Raw genomic sequence first — 25090 nt, forward strand, 5'->3', positions numbered from 1 at the left:
AAGCTTGCTATGGAGATGGACTGCTGGGTGAGTATCAGGGTCCATAAGCAGGTGTATGGGAGAGACTCTGCCAAAGGTGGACAGGGTCCCCAGCAAAAGAGTGGGGGTGGGGGGGCAATGGTAAACAAAAGGAGTTCTCAAAAGGGCCTGAATCTAGTACCCAGGGTAAATCTTCTCGACCCCCAGGAGATGAGAAACCATGGCTCTCTTCAGGAAAGCCTACATAGACGGGCCCCGCAAATGTTTTGCTCATGACCAGGTGGCCCGCATGAAGGGGGATCCCAAATGTCCCAAATCGACACAGCCACCCACCTGTGGGCAGACCAAGGTGTTGGCCAGAGTAGCGCTTGGGGAGGAGTTGGTCCCAGGTGGGTGTGAGGAACCAGCTGAGATGACCCTTGTCTCACTAGGGGACAGTGAGATGGTCCAGAGAAACCTAAAGCCTGATAACACTAAAAAGTACAGGCAGTGGGTAACCATCAATGGGTAGAGACTCTCAGAGATACTGAAGCCAGTGTGACCACAGTCCGGTGTCACCTTGTGTCTGAAGAGCAGATAGTCCTTGGTGTGCTCCTTCAAATAGCTGCATAAGACAAACTCTCAGTACCAGTGTAGGGTGGCGCAGGTTCCCTTTGAGTGCAGTGGGGGGGTCTTAGCTTCTTTGAGTGTAGCTGTGAGTCCCACCATGCCTGTTGACTGTCTGCTGGGCAACAACCTGGAGACTTCCGCCTGGACAGAGGTAGAGCTTAGGTCACACTTGGGGTTGTTGGGGTTGCCAGAGTGGGCGTGTGTGACCACACGGTCCATGGCAGCCAGTCAGGGTGATCAGAAGGACATGGAGCCTGAAACAGCGGCCCAGGTGCCTGCCAAGAAGAAGGGCAGGGGCGCAGGAAACCCATCCCGAAGTTCCCACGGTCCGGGAGGAGGATGACCTTGAAGGGGACGCCCCGGAAACTACAGGGAAGCAAGTGGCTGAACTGGGAGACTTACCTGAGCTTATCCATTGGCAGCAAGAAGGGGGTCCCACCAGGGAGGAGTTATACGCGGAGCAGAAGGTGTGCCCTACTCTCTTGGGGCTTCGGCAACAGGCTGAAGACCAGGCAGTGGGTGCTGAGCACAAGTCCCACTTGATTTATAGGGATAATGGTCTCCCAGCGCTTCAGAGCCTTCCTACTGGGTTTGGCTCATGATGTGCCGCCAGCAGGACATTTGAGGCAGGGCAAGACCTTTGAAAGGCTTGCCACCCACTTTTACTGGCCCCAAATGAGAAAAAGTGCTGATGATTTTTGTATGTCCTGCCAGACTTGCCAAGTGAGTGGAAAGAGTGGGGGGACATGTAAAGCTCCCATGCAACCATTCCCTGCCGTGAGCACCCCTTTCGAGCGAGTGGGCATTGACATAGTAGGGCCTTCGGACCCAAAGACAGCCTGGTCAACAGGTTTGTCCTGGTCTTGGTGGACCAGGCCACCCAGAAGTGTGGCTCAATGGTTAGAGCGGCAGACCCTGAAGCAGAGATCTGCCTCAAGACCAGGGTTCAAGTCCCGCTTCGGCAGGTCTTGGGCTCAATTCCCCTTGACCAGATAATTCTCGCCTCGGTGCCTAATCTAATTCATGGGTCCCACTCTGCAACTCTGGGCAATAGCTTGCTTAATCTCCACAACGGCCCCAACAGCGCTTGGATGCCTGGCTTCACCCTGGGGGTGCTCAGGAGTGGGCACCTCACAGGGAAAAGCCAGGAGGGGTTCCATAGCAGTATGAGTACAGCGCCTTGAGACCCTAACGGGTGAGTAGTGCGCTATACAAGTGCTAATTTACATTTACATTTAGTACCCAGAGGCTATCCCTCTGAGAACAGTGATGGTGCCCGTCGTGGCCCGGGCACTGATGGGGATCTTTACCCTAGTTTCTGCAAGGGAGTGGTATCTGAAGTGGTACCAACTTTATGTCCATGTACATAAAGGTCATGTGGAAGGAGGATGGGGTAAACTGCAAGCTCACCACTCCTTACCACCCCCAAAGCAATGGGTTGTTTTAGAGATTCAACTGAACATTGAAAGGCATGAATGGGGGTCTGTCAGACTCCATGAGGCAGAAGTGTAACGTCCTCTTGCCGTGTCTTCTCTTTGCCTATAGGTGAGTACCATAGAAAGGGGATTGGCTTTAGCCACTTTAAGCTGTTACATGGGCACCCTGGGAGAGGACGTCTCAGTTTGGTGAAAGAGGGCTGGGAGCAAGCACCTAGGAAGTTACCCCATGATGTATTTAGTTACATGATGTCTTTCAGAAACCAGACTGCCCGCTTCAGGAAACTCGTTCAGGCGAACCTAGAAGCAAGCCAGGATGACATGAAGTGCTGGTATGACTAGAATACCACTCTGGTTGAATTTCAGCCTGGCCAGAAAGTGTGGGTCATGGCTCCAGTGGAGGACAAGTGGACAAGCCCATTTGAGGTGGAGGAGCGCAAGAGCAATGCTACTTACCTGGTGGACTTGCAGACTCCTAGGATCCCCTTGAGGGTGCTACATGTGAACTGCCTCAAACCCCATTTTGAAAGGTCTAACCCTGCTTCTGGCTACAGATGATGGAGTGGAAAAGGAGAATGAAGCTCTCCCCGACCTCCTAACTGCCAGAGAGCAGGATGGCCCAGTAGAAGGAGTGATCCTGTCCCCCTCTCTGACTCTGGAACAGCAGAGTGATTGTCACCAGTTACTGGGACAGTTTTCAACTCTATTCTCACTCACTCCAGGTGTCACCAATCTAAGCACGCATGGTGTGGACACTGGGGACAATCTACCTTTAAAACACAAAGTTTACAGGCTAGCTGACTGAGTGAAGGCCAGCAAAAAGGATGAGGTATTCAAGATGTTAGCTTTAGGGGTGATTGAGACCTCTAGCAGTCCTTGGTCCAGCCCAGTGGTTTTGGTACCTAAGTATGCTGCGCCCAGTGCCACATGGTTCTGTGTAGACTACAGTGGGCTCCATGCCCTCACTAAGACTGACACCCACCCCATCCTCTGAGCTGATGAGCTCATTGATCGGTTAGGAGCTACCAAGCTCCTTAGTATGTTTGATTTAACGTTTGGGTACTGGCAGATTGCCTTCACTGATGGGGCCAAAGAGAGGTCAGCATTCTCAACGCCAGGTGATGCGTCGATTCATTCCTTGCATGAGAGGCGATGCGTCAGTCCCTTGCTAGTAGGGTAGGTGATGCGTTGATTCTTTCCTCACAAGAAAGGCTATGCATTGATTTCTGGACATGCAGCCTCAGTTCCTTACTGCGATGCAGGATTGATGACAAATTGACACTCCAGGGGCGATGTGTGGAAAATCCAGATGCACTGTGTTGATGGAGTTGTCATAAAACAGCTGCTGCGTCGATTCTGCAGCCACGAGACAGGCGCTGCACCTATTCTGCAGCCACGAGACAGGCGCTGCGCCGATTCTCCAGCTGCGGATAAAGCACTACGTCGACACGTGGATTTTCTCCTTCAGATACACTTCCAAGGGCACAGGGACTGGAGTTGGCACCAATTGGCAAGTCAGGACTCTCAGCAGAAGAGGCTAGGCACTGGCAGATAAAGTCTTTGATGTCCCTGAGACATCTGAACAGGAGGTAAGCTGAGTTCAAGCCCCTGGAAAATCTTGGAAAGCAGGATGTAGGAAGTAAAGTCCAGTCCTTTGACTCTACTCCCAGGACAGAAGCAACAAGCAGCAGGCCAGCATAACAAAGCAACAGGCAGAGTAGTAGTGCCTAATACAGCATCCTATGCTTCTTCCTGGCAGAATGTCCTCAGTCCAGAAGTGTTCTACCTTTGTGGTGTCAGAGGTCCAGAACGTATACCCATTTGCATCTTTGAAGTAGGCAAAGTTCAAACGCAAAGTTCTTTGTGGTGCAGAAGACTCTGCCTTCCCTGCCCTGGCCCCAGACACAAGCCAGGGGGTTGGAGACTGCTTTGTGTAAGGCTAGGCACAGCCCTATTCAGGTGCACCTGTCAGCTCCTCCCACCACTCTAGCTCAGGAAGACCTATCAGGCTATGTAGGGCACACCTCCGCTCCCTTTGTGTGACTGTCTAGAGTGAATGCAAAAACAGCCCAACTGTCATCCTGACCCAGACGTGTATTCAGCAGACAGACAGAGGCACAGAATGGTTAAGCAAGAAAATGCCCACTTTCTAAAAGTGGCATTTTCAAATTCACAATTCAAAAACCAACTTCACCAAAGGATGCATTTTTAAATTGTGAGTTCAGAGACCCCAAACTCCAAAACTCTATCTGCTTCCATTGGGAAATGACACTAAAGAGATACATCAAGGCAATCTCTATGTTACGCTATGGGAGAGATAGGCCTTGCAATAGTGAAAACAAGTTTCATGTTTGCTTTTCAGTTTACTGCAATAAAGGAGGCTTCTCCATTGAGAAACATTTATCAACATTTACACTTTCTACGCATAAAGAAAAAAAGCCAAGGTGACTTTGCATGGTAAACTAATTACACTTTGGTGTGCACTCTATAGATATTATCATTATTTGTGAAGTAACATTGCACTCATGTGCATCATGTTTGATGGAGCCTTTTTTGTACAATATACTCAGAACTGGATGCCACCTAAAGGCTCCCAGTTGTTTAAGTCCAAAATAATTAGGCATTGGTGAAATAATGTGGTCTGCCCATGAGTACCCAATTGGGTGAGTGGTGAAGATAGAATTTGTGCCCATGTCTCTTACTCACACAGTGTTCAGCCCAGCCACAGGAGTTATGTGTCCCAAGCTCATACAAGAAAGATCAATGGCTAGTGTCCAGTTGTCACTCAAGAGCGAAGTTATAACAGTGTGATAAGGATAGTTTGCAACCTATTCTAGTGACATGACGACTCTATCTTGTACAATATAAAAACATATCTAGAAACCAAGGGGGTGATTCTAACCCTGGCGGTCGGTGATAAAGCAGCGGCCAACCCGCCAACAGGCCGGCGGTCGAAAAAATTGAATTCTGACCCTGGCGGGAACCGCCAACACAGCCCGCCACATTAACACTCCGACCGCCGCGGCGGTGCAGACAAACAGCGTGGCGGTCACCGCCAACAGGCAGGCGGCAGACAATGTACCGCCCACACTATCACAACTCACCAATCCGCCACCTTTTCCGGGGCGGGAGCACCGCCGATAAAAACACGGCGGAAACAGACTACGAACGGGAAAACGCGCACCAAAACACACTCCACGAGGAAGGAGGACAGCATGGAACCCAAATTAAACATCCTACCTGCTCTCGTCTACCTTCTCATCTACCACGAGTACGAACTCCGGCGCAGACGACAACGGTGAGTACTGCACCTACGACACACGGGAGGGGGGAGGAGGGAAGCTTACGGCACACACATATGCGACCCCCCCCCCCACAAACTATGTACACACTAATGCAGAGCAACAATGCACAGTGACACCACCCAAACCCCCCTTAAGAATGCAAAGACAGAAATAAATTGGGACGAAAAATTTATATAAAAAATAGACTCTGATATGGAGCGGTCAACTACGCAAAATATCCATAACAAAATGATACTATATACACTGCCATGGAGAACCGAGGCAATTAGTGCTGTACATGAAAGTTAAATGGAACAGTCCGTGGGCTACAGTGTAGCGACACAAGGGCAAAGCCCACACAGGAGACCTGAGTCCTTTGGAGAGAACACTGCAGGGGCATCTGATGAAAAAATTACAGGCACCTCAGGGGGAAGGGAAGGGGGAGGCACCACAGCCACATGAGTCCACGACGCCAGATCCACGAAGGGGCCACCATGCCCATTGATGTATCCTGGGGAGTGCAAAGCCACAGTCTCTCAAGTCTCTCCAGTGGGTGGGTTGCCCACTTCACCATCCTGGGGAGTGCAAAGCCACAGTCTCTCAAGTCTCTACAGTGGGTGGGTTGCCCACTTCACCATCCTGGGGAGTGCAAAGCCACAGTCTCTCAAGTCTCTACAGTGGGTGGGTTGCCCACTTCACCATCCTGGGGAGTGCAAAGCCACAGTCCATCTGGTGGATGACAGTGCCCACTGCTCAAGGAGGAGGCATGGTGGGCACAGTGAACCATAAACAGTGCTTGACAGGAAGGGCCCAGCGGAGCGGTGCTTGAGACGGCGGGGCCCAGCGGAGCGGTGCTTGAGAGGAAGGGCCCAGCGGAGCGGTGCTTGAGACCACGGGGCCCAGCGGAGCGGTGCTTGAGAGGAAGGGCCCAGCCGAGCGGTGCTTGAGACGGCGGGGCCCAGCGGAGCGGTGCTTGAGACGGCGGGGCCCAGCGGAGCGGTGCTTGACAGGAAGGGCCCAGCGGAGCGGTGCTTGAGAGGAAGGGCCCAGCGGAGCAGTGCTTGAGACCGCGGGGCCCAGCGGAGTGGTGCTTGAGAGGAAGGGCCCAGCGGAGCGGTGCTTGAGACGGCGGGGCCCAGCGGAGCGGTGCTTGAGACGGCGGGGCCCAGCGGAGCGGTGCTTGACAGGAAGGGCCCAGCGGAGCGGTGCTTGAGAGGAAGGGCCCAGCGGAGCGGTGCTTGAGACCGCGGGGCCCAGCGGAGCGGTGCTTGAGAGGAAGGGCCCAGCGGAGCGGTGCTTGAGACGGCGGGGCCCAGCGGAGCGGTGCTTGAGAGGAAGGGCCCAGCGGAGCGGTGCTTGAGACGGCGGGGCCCAGCGGAGCGGTGCTTGACAGGAAGGGCCCAGCGGAGCGGTGCTTGAGACCGCGGGGCCCAGCGGAGCGGTGCTTGAGAGGAAGGGCCCAGCGGAGCGGTGCTTGAGACGGCGGGGCCCAGCGGAGCGGTGCTTGAGACGGCGGGGCCCAGCGGAGCGGTGCTTGAGACGGCGGGGCCCAGCGGAGCGGTGCTTGAGACGGCGGGGCCCAGCGGAGCGGTGCTTGAGACGGCGGGGCCCAGCGGAGCGGTGCTTGACAGGAAGGGCCCAGCGGAGCGGTGCTTGAGAGGAAGGGCCCAGCGGAGCGGTGCTTGAGACCGCGGGGCCCAGCGGAGCGGTGCTTGAGAGGAAGGGCCCAGCGGAGCGGTGCTTGAGACGGCGGGGCCCAGCGGAGCGGTGCTTGAGACCGCGGGGCCCAGCGGAGCGGTGCTCTTCTGCACGGCGGGGCCTGTTCAGCGGTGCCTATCTTCACGGCGGGGCCCTGTTCACCGGTGCTCTTCTCCACGGCGGGCCCTGTTCAGCGGTGCCTATCTTCACGGCGGGGCCCTGTTCAGCGGTGCCTATCTTCACGGCGGGCCCTGTTCAGCGGTGCTCTTCTCCACGGCGGGGCCCTGTTCAGCAGTGCTCTTCTCCACGGCGGGCCCTGTTCAGCGGTGCTCTTCTCCACGGCGGGGCCCTGTTCAGCGGTGCTCTTCTCCACGGCGGGCCCTGTTCAGCGGTGCCTATCTTCACGGCGGGGCCCTGTTCAGCGGTGCCTATCTTCACGGCGGGCCCTGTTCAGCGGTGCTCTTCTCCACGGCGGGCCCTGTTCAGCGGTGCCTATCTTCACGGCGGGGCCCTGTTCAGCGGTGCCTATCTTCACGGCGGGGCCCTGTTCAGCGGTGCCTATCTTCACGGCGGGCCCTGTTCAGCGGTGCTCTTCTCCACGGCGGGCCCTGTTCAGCGGTGCTCTTCTCCACAGCGGGGCCCTGTACAGCGGTGCTCTTCTCCACGGCGGGCCCTGTTCAGCGGTGCCTATCTTCACGGCGGGGCCCTGTTCAGCGGTGCCTATCTTCACGGCGGGCCCTGTTCAGCGGTGCTCTTCTCCACGGCGAGCCCTGTTCAGCGGTGCCTATCTTCACGGCGGGCCCTGTTCAGCGGTGCCTATCTTCACGGCGAGCCCTGTTCAGCGGTGCCTATCTTCACGGCGGGGCCCTGTTCAGCGGTGCCTATCTTCACGGCGGGGCCCTGTTCAGCGGTGCCTATCTTCACGGCGGGGCCCTGTTCAGCGGTGCCTATCTTCACGGCGGGGCCCTGTTCAGCGGTGCCTATCTTCACGGCGGGGCCCTGTTCAGCGGTGCCTATCTTCACGGCGGGGCCCTGTTCAGCGGTGCCTATCTTCACGGCGGGGCCCTGTTCAGCGGTGCCTATCTTCACGGCGGGGCCCTGTTCAGCGGTGCCTATCTTCACGGCGGGCCCTGTTCAGCGGTGCCTATCTTCACGGCGGGCCCTGTTCAGCGGTGCCTATCTTCACAGCGGGGCCCTGTTCAGCGGTGCCTATCTTCACGGCGGGCCCTGTTCAGCGGTGCTCTTCTCCACGGCGGGCCCTGTTCAGCGGTGCTCTTCTCCACGGCGGGGCCCTGTTCAGCGGTGCTCTTCTCCACGGCGGGCCCTGTTCAGCGGTGCACATCCAGTAGGTCAAGGGAGCCAGACCTGGCCTGGACTCCCTGCTCAGTCGCCCTCCGACCGTGATGCTTCTGGACCCTTCGGGGACGGAGTCCTGGGCCCTTTGGTGTCCTCCTTTCCAGCTGGGATGTGGCATGTGGGGCCCACCTGCTCCGCGCTCCTGCTGCCTGACTTCTCCGCCCTGCTGCCCTTACGCTCCTTAGATGGGGCTCTCGGGCCCTTGCCTCCCCTAGATGATGTGGCTGGTGAAGTGGGCGAAGTTTGCTCCTTGGGGGCAGCCGTGTCAGTCCTCGCACGGCGGCCCTTGTGTTTCCTGGTCCTCTTGCCGGGGGGGGGGGCTGGATGTGTCCTTGCTGCTGATGGAGGTGTCACTGCTGGCGAAGGGTGGACTCCAGAACCCATGCACAACAGTGACACCCGAAGCTGGGCTGGTGGTGGCTGTGGTGCTCTTGGGACTCTTTGCAGATGGAGGGGGTAGGTCATCGGAGGGAAAGAGGTCAAGATTAGCCAGGAAAACTTTTTTAGGGCCAAGGTAAAGGGTAGGAGGAGTGGTGATGGGAGTGGAGGAAGAGGATGTGGTTGTAGGAGAGTCAGGTGTGCTGTCATTGGGTGAAGGTGCTGGTGCTGTAGGCTGTCGTGAGGTGGATGGCTGTTGGGTGGGTGGCTGCCTGCGTTTGTGTGTCTTGGAAGAGGGGGTGACAGACACAGTGGGAGAGGACACAGGGGACGTGTAAATGGCAGTGGGGGTGGTGACTGCACGCGTGCGGACTGTACAGGAGGGTGTGGTGGTGATGGAAGCACTGGCTGATGTTGGTGTGCATGCAGGTGTGAGTGTAGACGTCACAGGGAGGGAGGAGGGAGACGAGGAGGAGGGGGACACAGGGGTGGCAGTGACTGTTGGAATGTCTGCATCTGGGTGTTGCTTGGGTGAGTGTTTGTGGGATCTGTGGTGCTTGTGTCTGGATGAGCTGCCCTTGGGTGTTGAGGTGTGTGCAGGCTGGTCAGATGGTGTGGATGGGATAGGCTGAGGAACAGGAGACAGAGACAGGCCGGAGGCAGTCAGAAGAGGGAGGCTGGAAACAGGGACAATGGCTGCCGTCAGTGCTGAGGCCAGAGCAGTGAACGATCGTTGATGGGCAGCCTGACCCGAATGAATGCCCTCCAGGTAGGCATTGCTCCGATGCACCTCCCTTTCTACCCCCTGGATGGCATTCAAAAGGGTAGTCTGCCCAACAATGAGCGTCCTCACAAGGTCAATGAGGGCAGCAGGGGTGACAGGGGCAGGGGCTGAGGTGCCTGGGGCGAAGGAGACGCCCGCCTTCCTGGGCGAGCGGGCACGGAGCGTAGGCTGAGGGGCAGCAGGGAGGGCGGGGCTGGTGCACTGGGTGGCGGCTGTACCTGTAGAGGCGGGGGTCCCGGATGTTTCCGCCACCGCTAGGGAGCACCCATCCGAGGACGTGTCTGTGTCGCTGCTCTCACCACCGGTCCCCGTTGTGGTGCTCCCCTCGCCCTCCGGATCACTGGTGCCCTCAGTGTCTGTTCCTGGGCCCACCGGGGCCTTGTGACTTGCAGCACCCTCGTGCTCCGATGCCAAATCTCCTCCGCCTGATGATGCTAATGCACACATGCACAAGAAGATGAAGAAGAAGGGGGGGGGAGAAAAAAGAAGACCAGGTTGAGTGCATGCAATGTCAACACCGTTGGCGGAGAGGACAGACACAGGAGCCTCATGCACTAAGCCGCGCATTCGGGGTACACTACTCAGTACTTCTGACTAAGACAACAGGTCAAGAGAGGACAAACGCGCAGATGTGTGAGGCTGGACCATCAATAGCTGTACTTGTCACCCTACAGAGGTGGGGGCCGGGAGCACAGGGCCATGCCTAAGGGAGAGGACTACACTACAGAAAGCGCCCTGGCCTAATGTCACCCACAACCCTCCTCCCCCACCCAGACGCCTCCACTCCGCAGAAAGATAGCAGAATGTGCTGATACTCACCCCCTTGTGTCTGCTGTGATGCTCTCAAGCGCCCATCCAAATCAGGGTAGGCCACCGCCAGGATCCGGGACATCAGGGGGGTCAGGGTAAGACTGGCACCCCTCCTAGGTTGGGAGGCCATCCCCAGCAGTGACTCGGCGGTCTTCCTGGTTCCGCGGCGGATGTCCTCCCACCTCTTGCGGCAGTGGGTGCCCCGTCTGACGTGGACCCCCAGGGCCCGGACTTCCTTGGCGATGGCACGCCAAATCTCGACTTTCTGATGGGCGCTGACCTATGTGACATGTACAGGGTGGGAAGGAAACATTCATCAACTTACTGCATGTTAGATGTGATTGGCCCCCCTCCCCAACCTTGCCATATGGCACATGCTCTCATCTGTCGTGCGTTGCACTCCTCATTCGCCCCCCACCCCACCAACTTACATCCACCCCACTCCACACAGGCATCGCCCATTCCATGTGCACCCGGTGTACTTACCTGTTGGTCTGGAGGACCGTAGAGTAACGCATACTGGGGGAGGACCCCATCCACGAGCTTCTCCAACTCTTCAGACGTGAAGGCAGGGGCCCTTTCCCCAGTCGCAGCAGCCATTGTCACTTCCAGACCGAGGTCACAGCAGCACTTGCAGTATAGGTCCTCTCCTGTGGATGATCAGGTCTCGAGTGATTAGGCAGATAGAAAATGGCGGTCACGCCCGCGGCGGTGCGTACCGCTACCGCCGGCGCACATCGTCATTGGCTCCTGAAACCCATAGCATTCAATGTTAACCAATGCGGCTCCGTGTAGCGGTCTTCGACCGCCTACCGCCACGGTGTGCTCCGCCTGCGCATTGACCTCACATCCCATTGTCCCACTTCACAGGTCAGGCAGCCGCCATTTCAAGGGCCTACATGGCATAATTTCTACTGCGACACACAGGCCTAGGCCTTGCATTGCCACACATACACGCCTTTCAAAACATAGATAACCGTGTGCTATGCAAGCTGTGGTGAACGTACCAGTGATTGGCTTGACTCTGTGCTCCATGTTGTCATTCCTAGGCACCGTCCGCTGGGACTTGCGAGGAGAAGGATGAATCCTCGCGTGTACCGACCGCTGGTGGACCTGTCGACAATGGAAGAACGCCACATCATACTACGATACCGACTTGACCGTGCCACTATCCATGAACTGTGTGCCCAGCTGGAGCCAGCCCTGATGTCCCCCATCCGCCAACCCACAGGAATTCCCCCTCTGGTGCAGGTTCTGTCAGTCCTCCATTTTCTTGCAAGTGGCTCATTCCAGACAACAGTGGTCATGTCATCTGGAATGTCTCAGCCTATGTTTTCCAAAGTTTTGTCTAGAGTGTTGTCTGCCCTGACGAAACACATGCGGAGTTACATTATATTCCCTGAGGAGGTTGATTTGGCCACTGTGAAGGGTGATTTTTATGCCCTTGGACATATTCCCAACATCATTGGTGCCATTGATGGGACCCATGTAGCCTTAGTCCCCCCAAAAGACGATGAGCAGGTGTACAGAAACAGGAAAAGTTACCATTCTATGAACGTCCAGGTGGTCTGTTTGGCTGACCAGTACATCTCCCATGTGAATGCCATGTTCCCTGGGTCAGTGCATGACGCGTATGTGATGCGTAATAGCAGCATCCCTTATGTGATGGAACAGCTACAGAGACAACGTGTGTGGCTAATAGGTGACTCTGGTTACCCCAACCTGCCTTGGCTATTGACCCCAGTGAGGAATCCCCGGACCAGGGCTGAGGAACGGTACAATGAGGCCCATGGGCGAACTAGGAGGATCATAGAAAGGACCTTTGGGCTCCTGAAGGCCAGCTTTAGGTGCCTGCATATGACAGGGGGATCCCTGATGTACTCACCAAAGAAGGTGTGCCAGATCATCGTGGCCTGCTGTATGCTTCACAATCTGGCATTGCGACGTCAGGTGCCTTTCCTGCAGGAGGATGGTCCAGATGGTGGTGTTGAAGCAGCTGTGGAGCCTGCGGAGAGTGAAGAGGAGGAAGACTCAGAGGACGACACAGACAACAGGGACAGAGTTATCCAAAAGTATTTTCAGTAGCACACAGGTAAGAATCAAGCACGCCATTTTACTTTTCCTGCAAGCCTCCTGCTTCTCAGCTTTGTCTATGACCCCCCAGTTCTTTTAAACTGATGTTTGATTTTCCCTTCCCTTTTCAGTGCTGTATGACCCACTCCGTGACTACTGCTTGGTTAGCCCATGGACTAATGCTTATTGATCTCGGTATGTGTTCAGCACAAAGTTAACAGAACATAATTGATCGGTAATGTGTTATACATTTGTAAATAATACAGCCTGACTCCTGTTTGATTTCAGTGCATTGAGTGATTTATTTTTTGTGCTAGATAATGGTACATGATATAAACACGGTGATGGGTGGGGGTGGAGTAATGGCCATGGCAGAGTCCAGTTCTCAGTCTCACAGGTGCATTGTCCATATGCCTGTGGAAGGATGGAGCAGGGGCAGTTCAAGGTTGGACAGGGTGGCAATGTGGGACAGTGGGATGACTTCAGGGGGTGTCTCATGCTGGCGGGGGTCTTGACATCCTACTCTGTCGATTTTTTTGATCTCAGGCTCCTCTTGCGGGTGGTTGTTCTTCAGCAGGAGGTGGGGTTCTGGTGGCCTGTCGTTGTGGTGGGGCCTCCTATCCACTAGCGCCGGCGGAGGTGGTAGGCTGTTCCTGGCTAGTGACAGGGGCCCTGTGTGGTGCCACACGGTCCCGCAACGTGTCTTCTATACGGTTGAGGGCCTGGACTATGCTCCCCATAGCGGTAGAGATGTTGGTGAGTTGATTGGTGAACCCCATGTAGCGTTCCTCCTGCTGTGCCTGGATCTCCTGGAACCTGGCCAGTACCGTCGCCATCGTCTCTTGGGAGTGGTGGTAGGCTGCCATGATGGTGGTGAGGGCCTCTTGGAGAGTGGGTTCCCTGGGCCTCTCCTCCCCCCCCTGTCGCACAGCAGCCCTCCGAGTTGCCCTGTTTCCCTGGGCCTCTGTCCCCTGGACGGTCTGCCCACTACCACTGCCCCCAGGTCCCTGTTGTTGTTGGGGTGGTGGGTTAGCCTGGGTGCCCTGTAGTGGCAGACACACCGCTGATTGACCTGTCCTAGAGACAGAGGCATGGGCCCGCTGGGTGGGAGCTGTGCTGTTGGTCCCAGAGGGGGTTGGGTCTGCTGTGGCCTGTGTGTGGGGAACCCACTGTCCAGAGGTCCCCGATGGTCCGGGCTGGTCATCAGGTTCCAGGTCGACAGAGCTGCTGTCATCACTGGGGGCCTCTTCCGGGGGGGGATGGACATTTCTGGACCCTCCTGGCCGGTGTGTTGGCGTTCGGGTCCTGCATGGGGTAAGAGAGTATGGTTATTGTTTCTGTGTGTGCTATTGCGTGCCATTGATTGGTGCCCTTGTCCCCCAGTGCTGCCATTCCCTTGGGGGAGGTGTTGTGGGGGTGTTTTGGGGGGGGGGGGATGTGCAGTGGTCATGCTTGGGTGATGGGTGTCCATAGTTTGTGGGGGCATGCAGGGGTTGGTGTTGGGTGGGTTGTGCTGGAGAGACATTCTCAGGGAGGATATGTGATGGGGGGTTGGGGGTGAGGGTGGTGGTGGGGGTTAGCATGCTGGGGGGGGGGTGAAGTAGTTGAGATTGTACTTACCAGAGTCCATTCCTCCGTGTACTCCAGCGAGGCCATCAGGATGCAGGATGTTTAGTACCTCTTGCTCCCATGCTGTGAATTCGGGTGGAGTGGGTGGGGGTCCCCCGCCAGTCTTCTGCACTGCGATGTTGTGTCGCGAGACCATCGAGCGCACCTTTCCCCTTAAGTCGTTCCAGCGTTTGCGGATGTCGTCTCGATTTCTGGGATGCTGTCCCACCGCGTTGACCCTGTCCACGATCCGCTGCCATAGCTCCGCCTTCCTGGCTATAGTGGTGTGCTGCACCTGTGAGCCGAAGAGCTGCGGTTCATCTCTTATGATTTCCTCCACCATGACCCGGAGTTCTTGGTCCGAAAAGCGTGGGTGCCTTTGGGGTGCCATGGGGTGGTGTGGATGAGGTGTGGGGTGGTATATATGGTGATGAGTGTGTTGGTGTGTGGTGCTTTGTGCTTCTATGTGGTGTGTGTGATGGTGTAGTGTGCCTCTGTGTGATGTAGCTCTCTATTCTGTGATGTGTCTCTCTCTCCTTCGTCTCTGATCTTCGGTCGTAGGGGTTTGTGGGTGATGTGGGTGTGTGTTTTATAGTTGTATGGATGTGTGGGAGTGTTGTTGGTATGTGTGTCAGGTGTGTGTATTTCAAATTGCCCAATGTGGCAGTGTTTTGGAGCTGTGTGTGTATTTTGAGTGCGGCGGTGTGTACCGCCAATGGAATACCGCGGTTGAAAGACCGCCGCATGGATTGGTGGGTCAGAATGGCATGGGCGTGTTTGTGTTGGCGTGGCGGTGGAGGTTTGGTCATCTCCAGTTTTCCGCGGCCCGCTGATGAGGCGGCCTTCCTTGGATGTCGGGTTTTTGGCAGATTCACAGTTGGTAGTCAGAATGACCGTGGCGGTTTACCGCGGCCGCGGCGGTAGTATGGCGGAGTTCTGACCGGCGGTATGGCCCTTTTACCGCCAAGGTCAGAATGACCCCCCAAGTGTGATGACATAACTGGGGCATAACCCTTCGGGGGCTCCAATCTTTCAGGGGAGTCCATTCAGTCCAAAGCCAATGAATATCTGTGAGCTATGGGTGATTCAGAGGCTCCTCATCACACTCTGCAGGTGGTGCAGGGCGTCATTTTCTGGTACACCGCTGTAAATAACAGAAGAAATTTGGGTACAGAAGCATATAGGCCTGGGCACAGTTAATGTAAAGCGAATGAAGCAAACTAGATGGATCAACTAGTGCACCTCAGCCATAGAGCAATGTCAAATGCAAGGGAGGCGAGTACTTCATGTGTTATGTCACTGGCCTTGACTGATTTAACAAGAAAACTATTTCAGCATCCCACTGAAAGGAGTAAAGCATATAACCACGAGGATTCAATCACATTAGGCAGCTTACAGGCTCTCAATGGATCAGTTCTGTGAAGTCTAGCTGGGCTGCAGTAAACTGCAGTAATTATACTATATTTCACTTTCCAGTTTGCTGTTTATTTTCAACTGCAGTTTCAGTTAAAGCCGAAACACATACATCTCGAAACACATACATACAGTTCTTTGCCCTTGCTGTACTACTGCGGTTAGAAGGATGTTGCTTCTCTCCTAATTTGTGCAGAACTGCCTTAGAGGGTAGAGAGAGAAGGTGGTGCTCTGGTTTAGCTCTTGTCTCTCATTAATATGGGTCCTAAAGTCAACCAAAAGGCGGTCATTTAGTCTGAGGTGGGCTCAGGCACTTATTCAGTGGAGTTTATAATATTAATAAATGGTATTTGTATAGGTGGTGATGCAAGCTCTACATAAGCATGCAGGAGGCTCAAGGGACTCTCTCCTGTGCCGTACACAGTGAACATAGTTAATGTAGTGTCTTCTCCAGCCCGGGACCATGCAAATAAGGTACGCCACCCAGGAAGTGCAGTAAACACAAATTTATTCCTCAGCATACACTCAATAAACTGAAACAATACATCACACTCTTTTTTAACCACACCTTAACACCTCCCAGCGCATGGCGCAATTCCTGTCTAAAGTCTGCCCCAGAACCATGAGGGTCCTCATGTGTATGCAATAAATATGCTACATCTCCCCCTTCGTTAAATAAAAAGTGGCAAGCATCATAAGATCACATCTCTTCAATTAGCCGGCGAGGCGTTCACACTTATCGGCCAGCTCGGGTGGCCTGTGATGATTGAGGTTCACTCTGATCAGGCAGTGACTACTCAGTTTCAGGCACTTGAATCTGGCTGGTTGGCGATGTTGCCTCACACATGGTTTCAGGGTTCAACAAAGGCCGTGACAGGTGCTTGAAATGTGAGCTATCCCGACTGATGGTCTGCTCAGGACAATGTGCTGTCACCATTTGTTCCCTTTCGCGCCACAACCTGCAGAGGTTCCGCTGTAAACAGAGTGTCTGTTTTCTGTTTGCTCTTCTGCTTGAAATAATACCCAGTCTCCTTTGCCAAAGACAGTCTTGTGGGCATTGCAAAGCTGATCTGCATACCTCTTAATTTTCCTTTTCTGGATCGTGTCAGACTTGAACCATGTCAGTGTTCACTGATCGATCCGGGGTCCATTGAGGTAGTTTAGTTCTGATTTCTCTCCCAAATAGCAAGATGGCTGATATGGAATGAAGAGTTGATCGATAGGCCAGAAGGGCCTAGTACAGGGTTTGATTCAGGTCGACTTGTTTTATGGACGCTCGTTGAATTTCTCTCGAGTGCCCATGAAACATTCAACTACACTATTAGCTTGTGGCCAGAGAAGTGTACTTTTTGGGTGTTTCACGTTGAATTGGACAAGAAATTCTCTGAATTATCTGCTTTTGAAGGGTGGGACACTGTCGGATTTCTGGGATACCCCAAGCCACAAAGAAGTCATCAAGCCATTCTAGCACTTTGTCATGGGTTGTCGAAGCCAGATCTTTCACTAAAAGAAACAGTGAATACTCATTGATGACTACCATGAGATGGTGTCCATTTCCTAAAGGCTCTAAGAAATCAAAGGCAACCCTCTCCCAGGCTGGCCTACAAAAGCACCCGCAGCAAGGTCAGACATTGTCACTAGGTGCTGTGTTACCTTAGGAGACAAATAATTGCAAATCTGGCATGATTTTAGCTTCTTCTCCACTCGCTCATCTAGCCGAGGGAGCCACACCCAATCGCATAGCACCCTATTGGTAGCTACAATGCTATAATGTCCTTCATGTGTCAACTCAATGACCCTCTGACTTAGGCTCTCATGTATGACAATTCTGGATCCTTGGAGTATTCCACCCTCCTGCGTAACTGACAACTCATCCTGTACATTTTTGAACTTTTGAAATTCTACATCATTGGCAGTAGGCTAGGTGTTTCTTCTCCATTATTGGATAGCAATAATTTTTTTGATGGCTAATCATGTTATGATTAGCATTGATACCAGTAATTATTTGTTCCACTGAGCGAGCTGCTGGCATGCTGGAATTCACAATGAAGTTGAGATAGGCCTTAGCCGCCTTGGATGTAAAGCTATGACGATGTAGCGGCACTCATGAAAGTAGTCTGCCGGGTTTTGATCCTCCATGGTTTGTGTAGGATTTCATAGCTGTACTCTTGCAATCTCAACCCTCACCCCTTGATGCAAGGGGGCATCTTAGTGTTCCTGTTTACAAAAATTATGAGCAGTAGCTGGTGATCCTTTACGTCCATGAACCGCTTTCCATAGAGGAATACATGAAAATGTTCACAAGCCACCACTACAGCCAGACTCTCTTTTTTACAGCTAATAATAGACACTTTCTGTTTCAGACAAACTTCGACTGGCATAGGCTACAATGTGTCTCTGAGCATTCGAGCAAACACTGTTTTGGGCAAGAATCACCCCCAGCCCTACCGGACTTGCATCAACTGTTATTTCAGTGTGTAGTTTGCGGTCAAAGTAAGCCACCTCAGTTGCGTTTTCAATTGCGTGTTTTATCTCTTTGAAGCTCTGTTCACATTCAGGAGACCCCTGAAACAATACATTTCCCTTTGTCAAGTCTCTCAAAGGGGCGCTTACTGTGGCAAAGTTGCAAATGTATCTTGATCAAAAGATTGCAGCATGGTAATATTTTGAGGGGGGCAAGCGGACGGCAGTGCTTGCACCTTGTCTGGGTCTGGAGTCATTCCCCCATCAGAGAATATGTGCCCAAAAAACTTGAGTTTGGTTTTGTGAAATTCAAACGTTGCTGCATTCAGAGTGAGACCTGCTTCAACAAGTAACTGGCACACTTGGGGTAAGGCTTTACTGTGTTTTTCCCATGTTTTCTTAAAAACAGTATATCATCACTGTAAAATTGAAAGCATGTGTAACAGGTTTAATTACTCTGCAAATAACATCCTGAAATATCTCATCAGCCGAAGATACTCCAAAACGTAGGGCCTGATTTACAGTTTGGCAGATGGGTTAATCCATCACAAACGTGATTGATATTGGGTCCGCCGTATTACGATGTCCATAGGATATCATGGAATCGTAATACGGTCGACGGGGTATCTGTCACATTTGTTACAGGGTATTCCCATCCACCAAACTCTAACCCAGGCTCTCAGTCTCCTATATCTGAACAAACTAACATGAGTTGAAAAGGTGCTAATGTACCTGCAGTTTTCCTCCAGCCTGAGTTGATGGTGTCCCTTGTTTCAGGTCACGATGGGAAAATACTTTAGCTCCGTTTTAGCTGTGTGATCCTTTCCACTACATGAGGACTAGGATGTCTTTCCTTTTCAATGACTTTGTTTGCTTGGCGCATATCAATGCAGATGCGTACATCCTGGTTACTGTCTCCAGTACCTTTTGCAGATGAAAAGCAACTCTGCGGTGTCGCTGAGCAATACGGCGAACATCCTCATTGATATGAAGTTGTACTTTAATTTTCTTGAGTTTTCCCAGGCCATGGAATAATGATGGGAATGAGCTTGTGATCTCAGATGGAATATCAAGGTTGTAGTTGAGGGACATCAAACCCATGTCAATAGCAGTGGCAAAACTGAGCAAACAAGCACTCAACGAAGTTCCTTGTAGAACATGCATGGTGGCTGGCACAATGTCCTTTTTTGTCTTATTGTTGATGGGAATGACCCTTGAGTTTGTTGTGGCTCAGAAGTGGCTCACGTGTACACCTTCATGGCTGATGGAGTGAGGTGAGGCAAAGGGAACAGGCTGTTAAACTTTGCTACCGGCATGATGTTAATCAATGCACACTGTCTATAATGAAGGTTATTGGGTGATCATTCACTTTCACTTTTATTTTGGGATAGTGGCCGAATGAAGCCTGTTGCTTTATTTGATAGACTTTTTTTTTTTAAACTGTCTTCTTCACAGATAGCTATTCTTACATGGGTGCACTGTTCAGTCAGTCAGTTCTTTCTTTGTTCTGTACAAACAAGTTGACCATAAAAGAGCAATATATACATATCATCAATAAATACAATAACTAATATTGTTTCGAATCATTTACATACATCATTCTTCATTATACAAAACAAATAAGAATCGGATACCCAGGCACAGTATTCATTCCAGCTTAAAGAACAGTGCTCTTCCTTATGTTTACTGCAGCCCATATAAACTATGCAGTACTAAAGCAGAGAGATACATCTGTCAAGGTGTTTAGAAACTTTAAAACAGATTTATAGTTTCTTATTTTGTTCCTTAAAAATAAAGGTTTCAAATAAAATCGTCTCACCCCGTCATACGGTCCACAAAAAACAATAAAGTGCTCAGTGCTTTGCTTTAGAGTCCCATCACATGGGCAGGGAGTCATTTCTCCAGGCCTTTGTTTCATAGCAGGGAAAGCCACTATATGATGCACGATTCCCATCCGCACCCTTGTTAAAACGAATCGGTGCTGAGGGCGTATAACCATAGACAGGTAGGGTTGGAAGCCTTCACTATGTGAGTACATCGTATATGAGTGGATCGTCACTTTCCCCCCTTCCATAATCGCCTGTTTTTCACATATATGATTCAGCAAGATGGCTTTCAGCTTACGTTTTTGCAGATGTAATGCACCATTAGGCAGTTCCCAGGTGACAGGTCCACAGAAATTCTTTAGTCTCTTATTAATATAAGAAAGCCAATGGATATTACAACAGTAATCAAGGGCGAGACAATCCTTAATAGCAGTATTCGTAAAACTTGTTTCTAGCTTAAACCAAATTGCATGGAAAAGTAAAACTGGTGGTAGTAACAATCGATCTTCTAGGTGGTTAAGCCCAACCTCCTTATGAGTAATGTATGTTGAAACCGGGGAGGGAATACTCGGCAGGCGCTCGAGGAAGGTATTCTCCTCTACCTGAAGGGGCCCACTCTTCGCATAACCCCAAATACCTCCTCCGTATGTAGCAGTAGACAGTGCTTTAGCTTGATAAATATTAATCATTTCTTTAATGGGGCGGCTACCAAGCTTATGCGCAAATCTAAAAATACCTTCACAGACCATGCTCATTTTTAGGCTAGCACCTTGCATATATGTACAGCATACACCCTCAATGGTAAATTATACACCCAGATAATTAAAAGATTGGACCCTCTTAATTTGAGAACCTTTAATAAAAAAGATTTGATCCTTCTGGGGACCTCTTCCCTATGTCATAACAAAGGTCTTAGTGGTATTAATCGCCAGTCTCTTTAATTCCATGGAAGCAATGAAAGCATTCATCAGCCTCTGTAGGCCTACTGCTGTTCTAGACTTTAAAACAGCCTCATCTGCGTAAAGTGGTATAGGAACTGGACGTCTGGTGACCTAAGGGCACCGTCTGCCCCGTTAATATAGAGTGAAAAAAGTAACAGGGCCAGGACATAGCACTGTCTTATTCCCTTCTTATCTTTAAAGGAACTAGTACATTCCCCATTGGGTCCAAAGTGCATTTTAGCAGTCAGCTTCCTGAATAAACTAGCCAAAAAGCTAACAATGTTCATTGGTGCCCCTAGCGAGATTAAAGTTTGCCATAATATTGAGTGGTCCACCAAATCTAAAGCACTGATAAGGTCAGCAAAGCATAGATATAATGAGCCAGGCTTAGCCTTTGTGTATGTTCCAACAAGTAGGTCTAAATTAACACTCTGCTCCACTGTACCCAGCCCTTTTTTAAACCCATACTGGATATCGGTCATTATAGAATTGTCATCAGCCCACTGCTCCAATCTTTGTAAGAGGACCCTCCTCATCAATTTTGCTGAAGAGTCCAGTAGCGAAATTGGGTGGTAGCACTTAGGGTCCGATATCCCCCTTCTTAAATATAGAGACTATAATTGAGTCAGCCCAACTAGTGGGGGTCATACACTCCACAGCTGCATTAAGTACACAAGTCAGAATGGGGCCCCAGAGTTCTCTTTTTGCCTTAAAGGCGTCGACTGGGACACCATCTGGCCCTGGTGCTTTGCCCCCTACACCACAGTTTATGGTGAGAAGAACTTCTGCCAAAGTTATATCTAGGGGGTTTCTCTCTTTAGAGCCATCTGTTTCCTTTATATCATCCAATGAGGATCTGAAGATGTCTGAAAAATGCTCATCCCATACATTAGATGGAACAAAAGAGGTGAAATTTGGGGTTGCATCATCTTTCAATAATGGAGCATTTGCCGTATTCCAGAACAGAATATCATCATTAGTTGCAGCTGCTTGGGCTAGATTGGCCCAGGCTTCTTCCCTAATCACTCTTTTCCTATTCTGTAGAGCCCCCCGGTAAACCTTCCTAAATTGCTTAACCCCTTGGCAGCTAAGAACATAATGGTTACGTCCTTGGCTGCCGCGCTGAGGCGCCAAGGACGTAACCGTTACATCCTGGGATCTGCTCACTCCCCCCATGAGCCTCGCCTCGGCGCCCCCACTGCAAGGATGGAAGGGGAATCTCTTTGCTTTCCACCCCCACCCTTCCCCTGCCCCACTGTGGTGTCTGATGACATCAGCACGCAATCGCACGCTGACCTCATCAAAGGCCTGCCTCTCCGCGCTGAAAGCTCAGCCAGCGCCGATCGGAGGAGAAATGCTTTTGCATTTCTCCTCTAGTCACGTGGAGGGGCCGAGAAAGACATCAAAGGAAAGGCCTTCCTTTCCTTTGATGTCTTTCTCAGCATTTCTGCTGCCTGATCGCGATGTGATCAGGCAGCAGAAATGCCCCCTAGACACCAGGGAGTTTTTTTTTTCTTCACGCCCTTGGGCAAGGGCCGCTCCCCAGGGGGACACATTATTTTTAGCCCATTCCTGCTTCCCCCAGGGGGTAGATCGGCCTATTTTTATTAGGCCAAACTAGACACCAGGGAGTTTTGTTTTTGATTTACGTTTATACATAAGGGGAGCATCATATTTTTAGGCCTTTTCTGCCCTATTATAATTAGTCCGATCTGCCCCCAAGGGGGGCAGAAACCCCTAGACACCAAGGATATATATTTTTTTATGTTTACTTTTTTTTTTATATATATGGGGAGCGACCCCTTAGGCAAGGGTCGCTCCCCTGGGGGTCAATTGTATTTAGGCCATTTTTGCCCTTGGGCGCAGTTCGGCCTATTTTTATTAGGCCAATCTGCCCCCAAGGGCACCAGGGATTTTTTTTTTGTGTCAATTTCACGCAAGGGCAGCACAACCCCTTAGGCAAGGGTCGCTCCCTTGGGGGGGGGGTATTTTAGGCCATTTCTGCTCCCCTTGGGTGCAGATCAGCCTATTTCTATTAGGCCGATCTGCCCCGGGGGAGCAGAAACCACTAAGGCAGCAGGGATTAGTGTGTGTTTATGTGTGTGTTTTGTTTTGGGGGCAGCCCCTTGGGTAAGGGTGGCTCCCCATTAGAGCACCTTACTGTTGGCCATGAGGGCTGATCGGCCAATTTTTGGAAGGCCCATCTGCCCCCTTGGGGGCAGAAAGTCCAGCGGAGACCAGGGAAGATTTTGTTTTCCAAAATAAGAGGGTGGGGGTATGGCCATACCTCCACCCCAAATAAATGGGGCCTAAGTTGTTCTACCCGCTAGTGGGCAGATGGGGCAATTACCCCCGATCCACACCCTGGGGAGGGGTCAGAAAGTCTACTTGATGCCAGGGAATAAAAAAATAAATAGTAGGGAGGTGGTTACCAACCAGTATGGGCCTAGTTATGCTCCCACCCCAACTGAAGGAGGTAACAGTCTTTCAGCTCTCCCCCCCGCACACTAAAACATCTTATCCATGGCAAGCAAGGGGACATTTGATTATTTTGGGTTTTGCGTTTACATTTGGGCCATGAGAGCTTGGCAAACTCTCAAAATCGTCCCACTTGGAATGGTGAGGGCTGCACTTTTTGGACTTTGGGACGCTGCCATGTATTAAAATCCACAAGACCTATACACCTCTGAAAACTAAACGTCTGGGTGATCCTAGGGTGGTGTGGTTCACATGCACCCGCACCATTTTCTTACCCACAATGCCCTGCAAACCTCCAACTTTGCCGGGAATCACACATTTTTCCCACATTTTTGTGATGGAACCTTCCGGAATCTGCAGGAATCCACAAAATTTCTACCACCCAGCATTGTCTCATCCAGACCAATAAAAATTCTGCTGCACTTGTCAGCCTAAAAATGTTTTTTTTTCAAACCGCCCTTTTGGACCCGCTTTGGTTCCCCCTCAATTTCGACATGAAATTTGTCCCAGTGAGGTGATCCCTCCCAGAAATGTGGGAAAAATTAGATTTTTTTCTTTTTAGCTAAATTTGTGGGTGGCTGAGGATTCTGGGTAAGAAAACACTGGGGGAGCCACACAAGTCACATCTCCCTGGACTCCCTAGGGTGTCTAGTTTTCAAAAATGTCTGGGTTTGGTAGGTTTCCCTAGATGGCTGCTGAGCCCAGGACCAAAAACGCAGGTGCCCCAAGCAAAAACAGGTAGTTTTGTGTTTGATAATTTTGATGTGTCCAGATAGTGTTTTGGGGCATTTCCTTTCGCGGGCACTAGGCCTACCCACACAAGTGAGGTACCATTTTTATCGGAAAACTAGGGGCAACGCTGGGTGGTAGGTAATTTGTGGCTCCTCTCAGATTCCGGAACTTTATGTCACCGAAATGTGAGGAAAATGTGTTTGGCCAAATTTTGAGGTTTGCAAAGGATTCTGGGTAACAGAACCTGGTGAGAGCCCCACAAGTCACCCCATCTTGGATTTCCCTAGCTGTCTAGTTTTAACAAATGTACAGGTTTGGTAGGTTTCCCTAGGTGCTGGCTGAGCAAGAGGCCAAAATCCATAGCTAGGCACTTTGCAAAAAAACAGCCCTGTTTTCTTTGGGAAAATGTGATGTGTCCACGTTGTGTTTTGGGGCATTTCCTGACGCTGGCGCTAGGCCTACCCACACAAGTGAGGTACCATTTTTATCGGAAGACTTGGGGGAACGCTGGGTGGAACGAAATTTGTGGCTCCTCTCAGATTCCAGAACTGTCTGTCACCAAAATGTGAGGAAAAAGTGTTTTTTTGGCCAAATTGTGAGGTTTGCAAAGGATTCTGGGTAACAGAACCTGGTGGGAGCCAAACAAGTCACCTCATCCTGGAGTTCCCTAGGTGTCTAGTTTTAAAAAATGCACAGGTTCAGTAGGTTTCCCTGGGTGCCGGCTGAGCTAGAGGCCAAAATCTACAGATATTCACTTTGCAAAAAACACATTAGATTTCAGTGTAAAAATGTGATGTGTCCATGTTGCATTTCCTGTCACAAGCATTAGGCCTACCCACGCAAGTGAAGTACCATTTATTGGGAGACTTGGGGGAATACAGAATAGTAAAACAGGTGTTATTGCCCCTTGTCTTTCTCTACATTTTTTCCTCCCAAATGTAAGACAGTGTGTAAAAAAGATGTCTCTTTGAGAAATGCCCTATAATTCACATGCTAGTATGGGGATCCCCAAATTCAGAGATGTGCAAATAATCACTGCTTCTCAACACCTTCTCTTGTGCCCATTTTGGAAATGCAAAGGTTTTCTTGATATCTATTTTTCACTCTTTATATTTCAGCAAATGAATTGTTGTATACCTGGTATAGAATGGAAGCCTATTGCAAGCTGCAGACGTAACAGTACAGTATATTGCTTTGAAAAATCTGACATTGCAGGAAAAAG

The 25090-nt window shown here is 51.5% G+C and overlaps 1 protein-coding gene across 1 annotated transcript in view; it reads left to right on the top strand.

Annotated features, from left to right (window-relative positions):
- The window catches only part of LOC138287529 (protein mono-ADP-ribosyltransferase PARP12-like), a 149395-nt gene that overhangs the window by 11317 nt on the left and 112988 nt on the right, over positions 1-25090 (top strand). The gene's annotated exons all lie outside the window — the stretch shown is intronic.

Source organism: Pleurodeles waltl, chromosome 4_1 (assembly GCF_031143425.1).
Source record: "Pleurodeles waltl isolate 20211129_DDA chromosome 4_1, aPleWal1.hap1.20221129, whole genome shotgun sequence".
NCBI classification, from domain to species: Eukaryota; Metazoa; Chordata; class Amphibia; order Caudata; family Salamandridae; genus Pleurodeles; species Pleurodeles waltl.